The sequence below is a fragment of the Podarcis cretensis genome, assembly GCF_951804945.1.
Source record: "Podarcis cretensis genome assembly, chromosome: 1".
Taxonomy (NCBI): domain Eukaryota; kingdom Metazoa; phylum Chordata; class Lepidosauria; order Squamata; family Lacertidae; genus Podarcis; species Podarcis cretensis.
The window spans coordinates 23,497,725-23,513,392 of NC_137170.1; the positions used below are offsets into that span (position 1 = coordinate 23,497,725).

Genomic DNA, 15,668 nt, shown 5'->3' on the forward strand with positions numbered 1-15,668 from the left:
GCTGCATCAATAGGAGCATAGCATCTAGATCAAGGGAAGTAATAGTGCCACTGTATTCTGCTCTGGTCAGACCTCACCTGGAGTACTGTGTCCAGTTCTGGGCACCACAGTTCAAGAAGGACACTGACAAACTGGAACGTGTCCAGAGGAGGGCAACCAAAATGGTCAAAGGCCTGGAAACGATGCCTTATGAGGAATGGCTAAGGGAGCTGGGCATGTTTAGCCTGGAGAAGAGGAGGTTAAGGGGTGATATGATAGCCATGTTCAAATATATAAAAGGATGTCACATAGAGGAGGGAGAAAGGTTGTTTTCTGCTGCTCCAGAGAAGCGGACACGGAGCAATGGTTCCAAACTACAAGAAAAAAGATTCCACCTAAACATTAGGAAGAACATCCTGACAGTAAGAGCTGTTCGACAGTGGAATTTGCTGCCAAGGAGTGTGGTGGAGTCTCCTTCTTTGGAGGTCTTTAAGCAGAGGCTTGACAACCATATGTCAGGAGTGCTCTGATGGTGTTTCCTGCTTGGCAGGGGGTTGGACTCGATGGCCCTTGTGGTCTCTTCCAACTCTATGATTCTATGATTCTATGATTCACCAAAGTCCAGTGGTACTTCGGGTTACAGGTGCTTCAGGTTACAGAGTCCGCTAACCCAGAAATAGTACCTCGGGTTAAGAACTTTACTTCAGGATGAGAACAGAAATTGCACGGCAGCAGCAGAAGGCCCCATTAGCTAAAGTAGTACCTCAGGTTAAGAACAGTTTCAGGTTAAGAATGGACCTCTGGAACAAATTAAGTTCTTAACCCGAGGTTCAACTGTAATGCAAACTATATGTTTGTATTTCAGCCTCAGTCCATTAATGTTATACTTAGGTAAAGGGTAAAGGGACCCCTGACCATTAGATCCAGTTGTGGACGACTCTGGGGTTGCGGCGCTCATCTCGCTTTACTGGCCGAGGGAGCCGGCGTACGGCTTCCGGGTCATGTGGCCAGCATGACTAAGCCACTTCTGGCGAACCAGAGCAGCGCACAGAAACACCATTTACCTTCCCGCCGGAGCAGTACCTATTTATCTACTTGCACTTTGACGTGCTTTCGAACTGGTAGGTTGGCAGGAGCTGGGACCGAGTTCACCCCGTTGTGGGGATTCGAACCACCGACGAAAAAGAGGTGCCAGAACTCATCATGGATGCCCCCCTCTTTCTCTAAGAATGGCAATGGCACGTACTCAAGAGGTGCCATAACTGAGGTCTGGTGAGTTCCCCCCTAGAAAAAAGTCATGGATCTACTTTTGAATAGAAATACATCTCACCATGGGGACGCAGGTGGCGCTGTGGGTTAAACCACAGAGCCTTGGACTTGCCAAACAGAAGGTCGGCGGTTCGAATCCCCACCAAGAGGTGAGCTCCCATTGCTCGGTCCCAGCTCCTGCCAACCTAGCAGTTCAAAAACACGTCAAAGTGTAAGTAGATAAATAGGTACCGCTCCAGCGGGAAGGTAAACGGCGTTTCCATGTACTGCTCTGGTTCTCCAGAAGCGGCTTAGTCATGCTGGCCACGTACCCGGAAGCTCCCTCGGCCAATAAAGCGAGATGAGTGCCACAACCCCAGAGTCGGCCACGACTGGACCTAATGGTCAGGGTTCCCTTTACCCTTTACTTTTACATCTCACCATAGTGGGTATCTAACACAGTCTGCTGTCTAAGTGCTGTTGATGGGCAACTTCACAGCCACTGCTCTCCCTTCTTATGGTAATTTATCTTTAAAATGGGCCAGACAGCTGCTCAAATAGATGACTGTCCTCTAAAAACTAGAACATAGTCACCTTATTCATAAATTGCCTGATTTCCCTCCAATTGAACCCTAACATGACTCTATTCCAGAGACAATCATGATAGGAGGAGGAGGACAAGTCCTAAGCCAGGTCATAAAAGTGACATCTGGCAACTTCACCAAATCCTTCAAAGCTCCAGCTGTATCTGTTTAATAGCACTTGTTTCTGAACTGTGTGTACTGACTGATTGTGTGTGTTCAAGCTGTACCTCGTTCTTAGACTCACCTGCCAAGTACACTCATTTGCCTGGCACAGCACTGCTCCCTCTTTTTCTTGGAAACTGGAATTGGCAGTTTTGCTTGTATGAACTGTTTTAAATTATGGATAGCTTAATATTTTAAAATCCTATAATTACTAGCCACCGTAAATATGGCAGGAAGCAGGATCTGAGTGCTGAAATTAACAAATTCAAGGAGTGATCTATCATGTGTTCATATAGTAAACGTAAGACTTCGGAGCGCGAAAGTTGGCTTTCTACATTGTAGAAGTCCATGGTGATTAATATTATTTCCATCCTTTGTCATTTCAGGTAACTTTGCTCCACAAAAAATGCCTCATACAAAGCTTGCTAGCATACTATTATCAGGGGTCAGCAAACTTTTTCAGCAGGGGGCCAGTCCACTGTCCACTATATTTTTGGGGGGAATGAACGAATTCCTATGCCCCACAAATAACCCAGACATGCATTTTAAATAAAAGCACACATTCTACTCATGTAAAAACACCAGGCAGGCCCCACAATCCAGAGATGCATTTTAAATAAAAGCACACATTCTACTCATGTAAAAACGTGTTGATTCCCAGACCGCCCGCGGGCCAGATTTAGAAGGCAATTGGGCCGGATCCGGCACCCAGGCCTTAGTTTGCCTACCCTTCCTATTATGATCCCCTTGTTCAATCAACTTGAAACAGGGCATGTTTTCTTCTGTCAAATGTTAGCTCCCCCTTTCTACCCAAAGATACCTTCTTTCTAAAGGTAGTTCCAGAGCAGGTTCCTTTTTTATTGTTTTGCGTGCAACAACAGTTGGGAGATATTTCTTTCTTTTTTACAATCCCTGTGCAGGTGTCTGGAAACAATAGGCACAAAAATAAATACAATTTTGTGGGAGCTGTTTTTTTGTTTGTTTTTTTGTTTGTTTGTTTTGTAAAAGAGAGAGAACTTTCTAATCTACTAAAAAGTTCTAGGTATATGCATAGAACTATATGTGGGGAATATAGAGAAACATACTTAACAAGTCTGCATGATTTTCACAGAAGTTCCAGATTTGAATCTATTTTCCAAGACTGTGATTCTGTTCCTTTGTTCCTTCTCAGTCCTGGAAAGACCTTGATTTTGCCTCAATTCTCCCTTCAACAGCACTACAAATTATTGTGATGACAACCAATTCAATTTTTGGCTCTTTTGGCTTGGATGATGATGATGATGATGATACTACCCTTTATTTGAAGATCACAGGGTGGTTTACATTTGCCACCTTTTGTTGCTGATAGCCAGCATCTCCCAAGGTCCTTAATTTGCTCCTTCAACATTTCAAACTCTAGGTAAACTCAAAAGTATACACTCTTGCCAGGGACAAAACCATGCCCAGTATTTACTTCTTGGAAGCATTTCACCCTGCTATTCAGCTGAAAAATCTCCCAGAGCTTACAAGGTTCAACAATAGGACAATAGGTTGTTTTATTTCAATTACTTTGTTCCTCTCTTTTCTTCAAAAGAACAATGATGGAACCCTGACATCACAAAGCACAATTCCCCGCCCTCCTTGCAATTTGCTGGCAGTCACCTGTGGGAGAAACTAAGGGGATGGGAGGGAATCAGAATGGGAGGACTCCGAAACAGCTCTCAGAGTGAGTAGCGTTGGTTTGTCATAGTTGAAGTGCTGTAACTATAATGCTGCAAATTACCTATTTCAGTTGACCCTGTTTTCAAAATAGGTTGTGACCTGGGACTGGATCCAGACTTAGCCATGGTTGGAGTAGACCCACTGAAAACAATGGAACAAGTTGGTTATGCTATTTACTAATATCCCCAAATATTTGCAGAGCATGTGTGGTTATATTCTGTTTCAGTTTTTCAACTGTTCTTTATCCTGTAGGAACTAAAGCGCATGCGTGCGCGCACACACACACACACACACACACACACACACACAAACTTCATTAAAACCACTAGCATTCAATTCACAAAGACTTCTCTTAAGAAGAGGATGATTTGCCAGATTCTGAGACTGGGAGGGGCATGCCAGGTAATTAATTCAGGGTTTGAATCAGACTATGTAAAAGAATAGAATCATAGAGTTGGAAGGGACACTGAGGGTCATCTAGCCCAACCCCCTGCAATGCTGGAATCTCAGCTAAAGCATCCATGACAGATGGCCATCCACCCTCTGCTTAAAAACCTCCAAAGGAGGGAGTCTGTGGGAGTCTGTTCCACTGCCAAACAGCTCTTACTGTCAGAATTTCCCCCCAAAATGTTTAGTCAGAATCACCTTTCTTATAACTTGAAGCCATTGGTTTGAGTCCCACCCTCCAGAGCAGGATAAAGACAAGCCTGCTCCCTCTTCCACGTGACAGCCCTTAAGATATCTGAAGATGGCTACCATATCTCCTCTCAGTCTCCTCTTTTCCAGGCTAAACATACTCAGTTCCTTCAACCGTTCCTCATGAGGTTTGGTTTCCAGACCCTTGATCATCCTGGTCTCCCTCCTGTGCACACATTCCAACTTGTCAACATCCTTCTTAAATTGCTATGCCCAGAATTGGACACAGTATTCCAGTGTTCTGGTAGGCATTCAAAATGAATGAAAAAATAAAATGACTGGGACCCATTTGGCTCAACTATAATTTATTCTAAAATGAACGCACTGTACAACACTTTGGAATGTTCTTAATTATCCTGGAGTGCCCATTCCTCGTTCAGCAGCAAGGAAGACTTGTGACATAGATAACAGTGCTGGATTTAGAGCAGTGTGTGAGGTTATCCCACACAGGGCACTGAGCCAAGGGGATGCAAAATTTCACCCACTACCTTTTCAGTGCAGCAGGAATAATTCCTTTTCTCAAAGCAATACTGATAATTTCTGAGTAATCCTGGTCCTAGCAGATTCTGATAGCCAGGATAGGCTAGTACACAGGTGGTAGTCCTCAAAGCCTCAAGTACCTTTTCCACATCCTTTAAGTAGCACTAACTGAAAGGTATCCAAAACTATCTAAACTAGACACTCTCCTGGCTGCATCTATCACTGATTCTGCAAACAATATGCATAGCTATCAACGTTTCCCTTTTTTAAAGGGAAATTCCCTTATTCTGAATAGGATTCATCGCAAGAAAAGGGAAAAGCTGACAGCTATGACAATATGGCATCCAAATCATTACATATGCCAGTGGATTTATCTGCAAAAGCTGACGTTTCTATCCAAAGAACTTTATGCTCTTCCTCAGTACCAGTTATTGGAAATTTGGTAGCTAATTAACTAGCTCAAAAGTTAAAGAATTGGCCAGCTTTTAACTTTAACTAGCTGGATTTTCCGGTCATCAACTTTCCATTTTTGCTAGATAAAAAAGAGTTAACTTTAACTTTCTTTGAAGTACAAGTCAAAAGTTTAAAAAAATGAAATTCAGCTTTCCCAGAATTTCCCCCCACACAGACACTCGCTAGGATTCCCTATGGAATAACAATATTTCTTTAATTGAAACTCTAGGATCTGGGCTGGCTCCAGATTTCTGGGAGTTCTTCTTGCACACTGGGAATCAGTGGGCCTCCCTTTTCTCCTCAAGCCACAACCTCTTGGCCACATCCAACAATGCAAATTGTTTGGGTTTTTTTGCAGTAAGTTCTGCTCTGCTTACATCTGAGAAGCATTAATTTACAGAGCCTCCACCTGGATCTGTGATGTGCTGCTGCTTGTAGCTGAGTCCCCAAATATAGCTTCCATTTGTACCAATAGAACACACACACATAAGTTCATTCGATCACATGCTGTTACCGAGAAATTCCTTATGACTGACTGTATGGATCACAATGAGAATAGGGATTGTAAGACATAGCTGAACAGCTTTCTAATGAAGTTCACTAACACCAGCCTGTTCATATGAGAAGATGAGCGATTTGTTTTAGTGCACAAGCTAATAAATTAACTGAGCTGCAATCCGACAACAATGTGTGTAAGCCTCCCACAAATCACTCCTAACTCCTGTAGTTACTCCTCACTTCAAGTGCCAGTGTTTGACCATGTTGGAACATTTGTCCAGCCATAAAACTGTCAATACTGAGGTGTAGAGACAAACCGAGTAACATTTCTATAAAGCCAGTGTACAACGTTCATAGAAACATTTACAAATCCAGATTAAAAATTCATATCTCCTTAACAGTTTCCTTATGGACAAAGTTCATTTTGTGAAGCAGAGCAAGCAAAGGGTTTAGTCATATGGCTGCATTCAGATCAATAATCAGCTGCTGCACACTGGGTCAACATCTTCATCCACCTGTGTACTACAACCCCAAGGTCTCATTCCTGGTCAGTTACCACCAGTGTATATGTGAAATTAAGATTTTATGCCAAGACATGTATCACGTCACCCTTATTTACATTGAACTGCATTTGCCATTTTACTGCTCATTCACTCAGTTTGGAGCAGTGCCAGATTAAAACCTGTGGAGGCCCCTAGGCAGTCAAAATTTTGGGGGGCCACCCTCACAAACTATCTCCTAATACATTTTTGAAAACTTCGTATCTGGAGGTTTTTCGTGCACATGCTCTAGTGGGAGAACATTGAACTACGAAAGCTTTATTGTAATTTTCTTTCAGGATCAAATCAATATTATTTTGATCTGTTGTCGTGGGGTCCCTAAAAGGCATAGGGCCCGTAGGCCAATGACTATTCTGCCTCTTTGGTAATCTGGCACTGGTTTGGAGAGGTGCTCTTATATTCTGTAACATTACTTCCAACTTCAAAATAAACAACTATGGGGATAAAGGACAGCCTTGCCTAGTTCCTTTTCTTATTAAACATTCATCTGTATTTGCAGGTTGTTCAGTATAGATTGCTTTGATTCTTGCTAAGAATACCGATCCTTTTGGGGGGAGGGGAGACACTTTCTATAGCCCTACCTTTTCAGAAACTAAGCTGACTCTCCCACTAGCTAGATCTGTGTTATGTGGAGCCATATGCATAGTAGACTATTCTTTTCACCCCTTTTCCAAAACTGGAGTTTTTAGCCTAGTTTTCTGCAGCCCCTCAAACTTCTCTGCTGGGGTAGCGCAAGTTCCTACAGACTTTCTGCACTTAGAATTTAGCTCCTAAGTGCTTTCAGGATGTGGCTCCTACCACACGTTGACTTTACTGTGCCCTTATTAGTCTCTGGCCTGTTTTAATTAAGTAAGTGGGTATTGCTTACCCTCTCCTTGCATGTCTACTTAACTCGCCTTGGCTTTTTGTCAGCTGGGTCTGAGACGCTTCGTCATATGAAATGAATGGAAGCACAGTGAGGCCTCCAGAGGAGGAAGCGTTCTTGGTAGATTATGCCCTCAGAAGCCGAACTGATAGGACATGCAAAGGGTAACAAAGAGCCCAACTATTGAGTGGTATTTCACTGAATGTTTATTCAAAATACCCTGGAGATCCCCATGCTTTTCACTGAAGCAAAAGCAAAGAAAGGGGGAAAGTTTACAGCACAGAAGCGGAACCTTAACTGAAATGTTGCTGTTTGGGTTATTTCCTCTGCACAGATAATTGTTTAGATGCCCTCAGATACTCCCAAGTTATCTACAAAAGCAGTGTGTTCTTGTGGACTAAAAACAAAAACCTGAAACAGTTCATACGATCTTTTATCTTTTAGATCTAAGCATACCATGAAACCAATTGTGTGCTGTTTACAGGAGATTTACCATGACATTTAATGACCAGTCTAATGCTATGGAATTCTCATTTATTTTATGACCACAATCAGAAGACCAAGTCCATAAATATCCTGCCCTGCAAACCCTGCTCCCCCCCCCCACAAAAAAAATCACAAACAGGCGTGGTGATCCAATACTCTGACCATGCTGGGCTGCTGCAACACCCATGCCTATGCCTGTAGAGCAGGAATGAGGAACCATTCTTGGCCAGCAAGGGGGTCTAATTTGACCTGTGAGGCCATTTCCACCAAACAGCTTGCACCTGCCCATCAGCTGATCCTGCCTTGGTTGTATGCCCTTTTCCTAGGAGGGAACAGGATTGCATGGCTAAGGTAGCAAGATTTAAAGCCCTTTACAAAAGAACTCTTTGAAGCATCTCCATGCTTTTTCTTTAAGTGGATGGTAGCTCCTCTCACCCACCCCCTGCAGCTCACCTGCCTGTTTAAAAGAGAAGTACTTCAAAGAGCCCGTTTGCAAAGGATTTTAAGACAAATCCCATGCTCCTGTTTTAAGACTCAAACAGGAGTTCAGGGGCTAAAAGCCCTTTGCGTACACCACGCACAAGGGATTTTGAGAGTTGGGTGGAGCCACTCACCTGTCAATCATGTGAAGTCATACTAACACCATGTGACTGATAATTGGCTAGCCCCACCCACATGTCCAATTTGGCCTGTGAGGCCGATCCGAATAAGGATCTAGCCCATGGAGCCAAAAAGGTTCCATATCCTTGCTATATTGCTCCCTATGCTGAATCACTAACAGAGAAAAGGGCGCAACAGCAGCCACAGAAAGAAAAGAAGGTATCAGGTAGCTCTGTGCTGTATGAATTGGGAAACATGTCAAGTGACAGGGGCAAGTCTCACCATAAAGCTCTACTGTGGGAAACAGTATTCTTGTAAGTGATTATAAAAAGAAAGAGAATGCTGTATTTCACTAGGTTGGTCTTATTAAAAATAATCTCAAGTACCGCTTCTGGTCAGGCTATGGTAGGTTTGCATGGAGCAGCAGAGTGTATTGGATGGGAAGACGTTGGTATGATCTTGTGCTTCTGCAAATGAATGGTGCAAAAGCACATTCCCTAATTTCAAATGCCACAACAGGGAAAGAATTAATGTACAGTATTGTTAGAAGCCACTTCCTTTCACCCAACATGTGAGGGATTATCATTAATGCTGTCAGGTCTCATGGAAATCACAAGGATCAGACCTAACTAAGCATGTGGTTACTCACAGGCAGGCAAAATTCTGGTCTCCTTCTCGACTGAGAAGTTTCTCTTGGCTTTAAATGCAACGTTGTGCAGCTTTAAGAACCTGCTGGGGATGCACGACCCTTTGGAGATTAACTGAAAGGGAAACAATGTTTTGTGAGTCGACTGAACAAAGGAAACCCACTAACCATAAGAGGTAATCTCCATTCAGATCATATGACTACAATAGTGCAGTTAAAGCTGGAATTATACTAATCTTCCAGGCGCAAAAATAATTCATACTTCAAAACCACATGATTAATCAGCAGTCAGTGATCAAAGTGCAAGTCAGTGAATGTGTCTACATACCAGATAAGATTTATACAGGACCTGGCATCCCAACCCTGCAGGCAGACATAGCTGAGATGAGCACAGAGCTCTGCCCCCCTCTGAACAGGTTATAACTGGATACAAAAAAATTAAGGCTTCCCCACATTGAAAAATTCAAGTCTGCATAGAGGCGACATCTTCTGACCTGCTCACACTGATGGTTGCTCTCTTAGGGTGCCTGCAGACTGTCGGTATGTTGCAAAGGCTGATTCTGTCACTTGCGTGTTGAGACCCTGAAATCTCCCCCCTAAATAAATTCACACACGACTCAAAATTTTGGTTTGGTTTTTGGCAGAATTTAGGCCACAAATTTATTGATTTCAGAAAGTGACTGGTTGCATAGGCTCTGGTTCGACTAGCTCCCTGCCATGCAGGTAGTGCTGACCCATGATTCCAGCATAGGTCAGCCAAGGGTGAAAACCTGGATAAGCAGAAAGCCGGGAACAGGCTAACTCTGCCACCCAAATGTCCCCCTGGACTCAGGCATGGCCATAACCCCCTCTCAGGGGTTGACCAAACCACTGAGTTCCTAGATTCCTTTAATGGAATACCCTTCACATGGGGATGGCGAGACTGTTCTCCCATTCCTATCACTGAACCAGAGCCTATCCGCAACCTTACAAGTTGTGACGATTTGCTACACGGCAGGTGAAACCCAAATGGCAACAGCCAATCAGCCAAGTGGGGAAAATTCCTGCCGTGCCCCTGTCCCAACGACAGACGACACATGACGGCATAGCAAGGTCAAGCGCAAAGCCCTAAAAGTAGGGAGAGGTGTGCGGGTGTTTCAAATACACGTGCTGAAAGAGGAAGCTCTGGGTCACATGCATGGGCATAAATAGGTCCCTCGAACCGTTTGTACTGCTTACCATTGGCCAGATTGCACCCAGCTACAAGGGACCTACCAATCAGGTGTTGTGGCTGACCAATCGTACCCACCCACAACACAGGGTGTCAGTTTGCCAGATCTCACTGCAATACATGCCCTCTTTAAGGGAGGACCCGATATACCAGCCTTTAGGGTCTCATCCGGAATGGCATTTTATTGCAGGTATATTCTGCAACATGTTCTTGACATAATAGTAGTGCATTGTGGCAGGTTTATTTTGCTTTTGTGTTCTTTTGTGCTTCCACAATGCTATACCACATTATTGCTGTCTGGGTGGGTGGGTGGGTGGGTGGGTGTGGGTGTAGTGAAACAAAAGCAAGACAAAAATATTTAAAAATGTGGGATGAACAAATTACCAACAGGAAGACATGAACACACCAAAAGCAAATCTGGATGAATGCTCATTGCCGTATAAGTGTCCTTAAACAAATCAGAATATATGCTCAATAAATACTGGATATAATTGCATCTTTTTTCCATTTTTGATGGGTCGAATATAAGTTTAATATGTGAACCACTTACAATTTTTCTGTTCATAGCTGCTCAGTTGACCATATCACAGGGCTAGAAGGAGTCCTTAGGTTTTTCTTTAAATATTTGGTTTAATAAAGCAATTTCTGAAAAATTGACTCAAAAATTGGGGTGTAGCTAAATCTATGGATTTTCCCTTTGTTTGGCAGCCATTTTCTATTTATATGAGATGTCAATCACAGGGATTGCATGTCCCGATGAAATATGGCATTATTTGGTATTCATAACATTTGTTTTGTACTCTCTTCATATCTGGTCGGTTCATGTTTTAACATCTAGTTTATTGCGTGGTCTCTTGAGAATGTACTTTATTTTATGTGGTAAACAGCTGTGAACCAAGTTGTTGTCTTTTGTATAGTTTTTTTTTCTTTTTCCTGCTTTTGTTCCTTTATATTTTTATATTTTTTTCTTCCTTTATATTTCTTACTGGCCAGTTATTTTAATGTTACAATACAGTTTTGCATTATTTATTTATTTTTAAGACTGGCTATAATCTTACACAAGCCTGGGCAGTGTGTATGGAAGTCCCATGCTGCCCAGATGACAAGTCCCCCTGCTCAGCCTCACTCATTTGATTCTTTCCTTTCCTTGGACAGAGGAGAGAACACGAGACTTTTGTCCCATGAACTTCTCAGGTTCAAAAGTCAATGAATTCTCCCTCATCCAATTGCCATGTCTAATATTTACAGCAGCAACTTATCTTTAGGAAGAAAACTCTGCACTTGCTAGCAAACAGCTGCCATAAACCTATCAGCCAGGGAAGTCCCTCTGAGAAGATAAGTGAGATCAGTTCATTTGATGAGAATGTAGTGGCACTCAGAGAAAATCGTGAGCAAACCAGCCCAGACTAAAAGCTCTGGCTATTAGCCACAGATTGCGCCAGTTTTCACTGCCAAGGATCAGTCTAATGAAATGTGAAGTAATAATGTAGAAGTGGGTGTCTTGAGCATATGCAGAGTGTCCTGGCTCACTAAAAAGTAACTTTTACTAACTCCAGCAAATAAGGGATTTGAGGGAAAGACAGAAAGCCCTCCAGATCAAAGGATGTCCTAGTATTATTTAGTGCAGGGCCTGGAGCTCATTAAAAGTTAACCCTGTCTAAAATTATAGGGAGAAAAAAAGTTACGAGATTCGCACTCAGTTTCACCAAAGAGGGTTCACAAACAGGGGCTCCCTGAAAAACATTCAGGTAGTCCCAAGTTAATGTTATGATGACCCTGAGGAGGAAGGGGTCTAGGTGGCCTGTTAACAACTGATAATGATGATGGTGATTTTTATGACTAAGTATAAATAATCAATAAATATGCCAAAAAAAGACTTCTGCTTCAATATAGATGTCATCAAATTATCTAAAATTAAGAAAAAAATATTCAAATCAAAAAGCAGATCTCCGAACATAAATAATTTGCTACACCAGTTTCTGTAAACTTAAAGAAAAGCAACCCAACCTGGCTTCGAAGGTGGAATTATGTAATTCGTCTGAGGTACTCATGGTGGCACACATACATGGATTTCTCTTCCTCCCTGTCCTCACAGCAACAACAACCCTGTAAGCAGTGCTATTTGAACTCACCATGAACACCTCCCTCATTCTCTTATAAGGCAATGGCGCCCAACTGAGGTAGCAGAACTGAGTTCCGGCGAGTTCTGGCTGAAAACAAAAGCCCTGCCTGTAAGGAAAGTAAGGGCTTGTCCCCATTTCCACTTGTCCCGTGCTTAGACAGCATGGGCTTAAGTGGTTTTCACTTGTCCCCCACTTTCTAGGCATGGATCTGAGCAGTTTTGGCCCACTGCTTTCCCCTGGAAAACCCATTCAGCGACAAACCCTCTGTTTATCCCTGGAAATGATAGTCATTTGTTCCAATTCTGCTCTAAAGATCAGGTTTTCCCAGGCAGAAGCGGTGGGACAAACAGAAGCCCTAAGTCTAAGAGAGAGAGAGAGAGAGAGATTAGCTCAAAGTCACCCAGTGACCTTCACTGCTGAGCTTGGAAACAGAGAGCCTCAAAAAAATATGAGAGCTAAGGCCTTGTTAGGCCTTTGTCTGGGGATATAAGGAGGACAATTACTGCATCAGAATAATATTGAGTAGAAGCGTTTTCTACCTCCACGCTCTTTCTAAGTGTGCAGCTTTGGCATGCGGCTCTTTTGCAAGTGTGCCAAATGTATTTTAAGCTCTGCTTTCATGGATGCTGACACCCGTCTCACTTATTGCAAAGTATCAGCAATAAGATGCCTTCCAGCATTCAAGCAACAACCGCATTCAGGCTGGCCTGTCCAAGTCAGGCAGCGGCTGGACACAGAAGTAATGCCACACTCCTGTGTCATCTTAAATAAAAGCAGCAAACAGGACGGCTGAGAGGGTCAAATAGCTGCCCTTTGCCTGGCTAATTTTGCATGTCTTTTCCCTTGTTTTGTTTAAATACCGAAGTGCCTAAATCCTGAGCCACATTTCCACCTTTCTCGGGATGAAGTGATGTTTGAGCCATGTCACCATGGAAACCTGGATGAGGTGGCTGAGTGCGAGAGCCGGTTATCCAGCATTAAAATATCCAGAGATGTCCTGGACCATCCTTAAGGGGGGGGGGGGAATTCATTATTTAATTGTGTTTGTGGATGTGCTTTGTGTCCATCTTCTTATCATTGTATGAGATAGCACTTCTTCCATCCACCGTGAATTAGGTTGTGCGTGTTTTTCCGCCTTCTGAAATCCTCAGCACATAAAAGGATGTTCAACAAAAGAGTCTGTCTTATTCTTTGGGCATAAATGGCAGCAATTGTAGGGCAGCTGTCACTCTCCACTGATAATGGAGTGTGTCATTTTGAGAGGAAGTGGTCACATTTAAAAGGTGCCTATCCATCCTTGCCTTTGCCCATTCTGCAGGAATTAGAAGGAAGAGTTCCATACCAACTGGTTGCCTCAGAAGGAGCTTGCTAACCAGAAGGCTGGTGGTTTGACAGCCCACTCAGGAACAGCTGTGCACAGGATTCCTGCATTGCAGGGGTTTGGGCTAAATGACCCCAGGGTCCCTTCCCACTCTACAATTCTATGATTCTAAGAGGTACTCGGTTAGGGAAGGGAGACCATGATAGATGCCTTGTCCAAACTGGTTGGTATGTTGGAAGCACAACTATATAATAATAATAATAATAATAATTTATTATTTATACCCCGCCCATCTGGCTGAGTTTCCCCAGCCACTAGAAATTCAGATGCAATGACCCATTGTGCCACACACACACACACAAACACACACACACACACACACACAAACACACTATCTCTCTCTCACACACATGGTTGTTAATGACACATTTAACATCACATGTAGTTTGGCCTTTACTGAAAGTTCTAAGTATCTGAAGAAGTGTGCATGCACACGAAAGCTCATACCAAGAACAAACTTAGTTGGTCTCTAAGGTGCCGCTGGACAATTTTTTAATTTATTTTTTATAAACAGTGGTACCTCTAGATACGAATGGGATCCGTTCCGGAGCCCCATTCGCATCTAGAAGCAAACATAACTAGAGCTTCCAGATATTTAATGGGCTCAGGATTGTATTTATGTTAACTGATAAAATAATGTGTTTAATACTATAAGGAGAAGATTTAAAGATGTTAATGTTCAATTTAAAGTGTATAAAAACTGGGTTTTGGAAAACCATTGTAAGGATTTGCAATGAAATTTAACTAAGGGGGAATGAGGAAGTCGCTTTACAAAGTTAATAACTGTTATTTTCAATAAGGTTACGATTTATGTTTGTTATGTTTGTTATGTTTGTTGTTTTGTGTTTTTGTTTGTTGTTAATATTGTAAAAATCAATAAAAAAATTTTTTGAGGGAAATAGAAGCAAACATAACTAGCGATGGCACGTCTGTGCGCACACGTGTCACTTTTCGGCGCTTCTGCGCATGCGCGTGACGTCATTTTGAGCGTCTGCGCAGGCGCAAGCAACGAAACCCGGAAGTAACGCGCTCTATTACTTCCAGGTTGCCGCGGAGCGCAACTCGAACGCACTCAACTCGAAGCATATTCAACCCGAGGTATGACTGTATTTCTACTGAAAGTTCTAAGTGATATTTTCTGTTTATTTTCTTGCACTCCTCATCATGTGTATTCTCTTCTGTTTCCCCATTATAAAACCTTTCCTCCATTGAAGATCATTTGTTTTGCCCTGGCTTATTCAGTCACTTGGCTTGGAATGGCTCAGTATCAAATTTGTTTTGCCTCTCCACTCAAGAGGAAGCCACAATCAGCCCCAGCTTTCTGAAGATAATACTCTATAATGTACATGTTTTCAAACACCTACTTGTTCCATTCACATTTTACATTATTGGGTGTGAAAACCACGATAAAGTAAAGTACTTGCACATCTTAACCCATTTAGAAATAAGTATGTGGTTTAGATGGTGCCAAGATGCCCCCTCAGCAAAGTGCTAGTTTGATAGCCCACTTCTGCTTTTGTAAATAAAAATTCAGCTTATGGCTTGGTCCAAGTATGAAAAGTACATTTGCTCAAACTAGGTCAGTCTCTGAATCTGTGATAGGAATGCTGCAGAACTCTCTGACATATTGACTATTCTATCCTGGCAAAGCCTCTGATTATTCTGGTCTGCCAGGTAAACTACAGGGGGGTCAGAGGAAATGCTGTGTGGACTGTACACAGTCACACTACCAGCCCACCGGTCTATTTAGTTCGCAGAGTGTATTTTCTGACTCATCCACCATGAACAAATGTTATCCACCCTGCACATCACCCAAAGTGACTTAGAGGTGGTTGGCAGAAGCATGCAAAAACTCACAGCTCCTGCTTGCAGAAAATGAGTAAGACAACCCACTTGCCATGAGCAGGAATCCACCATGACCCTGCCAGAGTTCTGCAGTGAGCCAGTGTGGTGTAGTGGTTAAGAGCGGTAGACTCGTAATCTGGGGAACTGCGTT

The 15,668-nt window shown here is 42.8% G+C and overlaps 1 long non-coding RNA gene across 2 annotated transcripts; it reads right to left on the reverse strand.

The window, feature by feature from the left end:
- Positions 1 to 3,561: 3,561 nt before the first annotated feature.
- Positions 3,562 to 12,733, reverse strand: LOC307214583. 2 transcript variants are annotated; one of them, XR_013838230.1, is made up of 4 exons: positions 12,301 to 12,733; positions 8,962 to 9,073; positions 3,736 to 3,815; positions 3,562 to 3,626 (listed from the first exon to the last, which is right to left on the reverse strand). It is a non-coding gene; the product is annotated as an uncharacterized lncRNA (long non-coding RNA). The 2 variants fall into 2 exon arrangements; XR_013838231.1 differs by lacking the exon at positions 12,301 to 12,733 and adding an exon at positions 12,176 to 12,264.
- Positions 12,734 to 15,668: the final 2,935 nt, after the last annotated feature.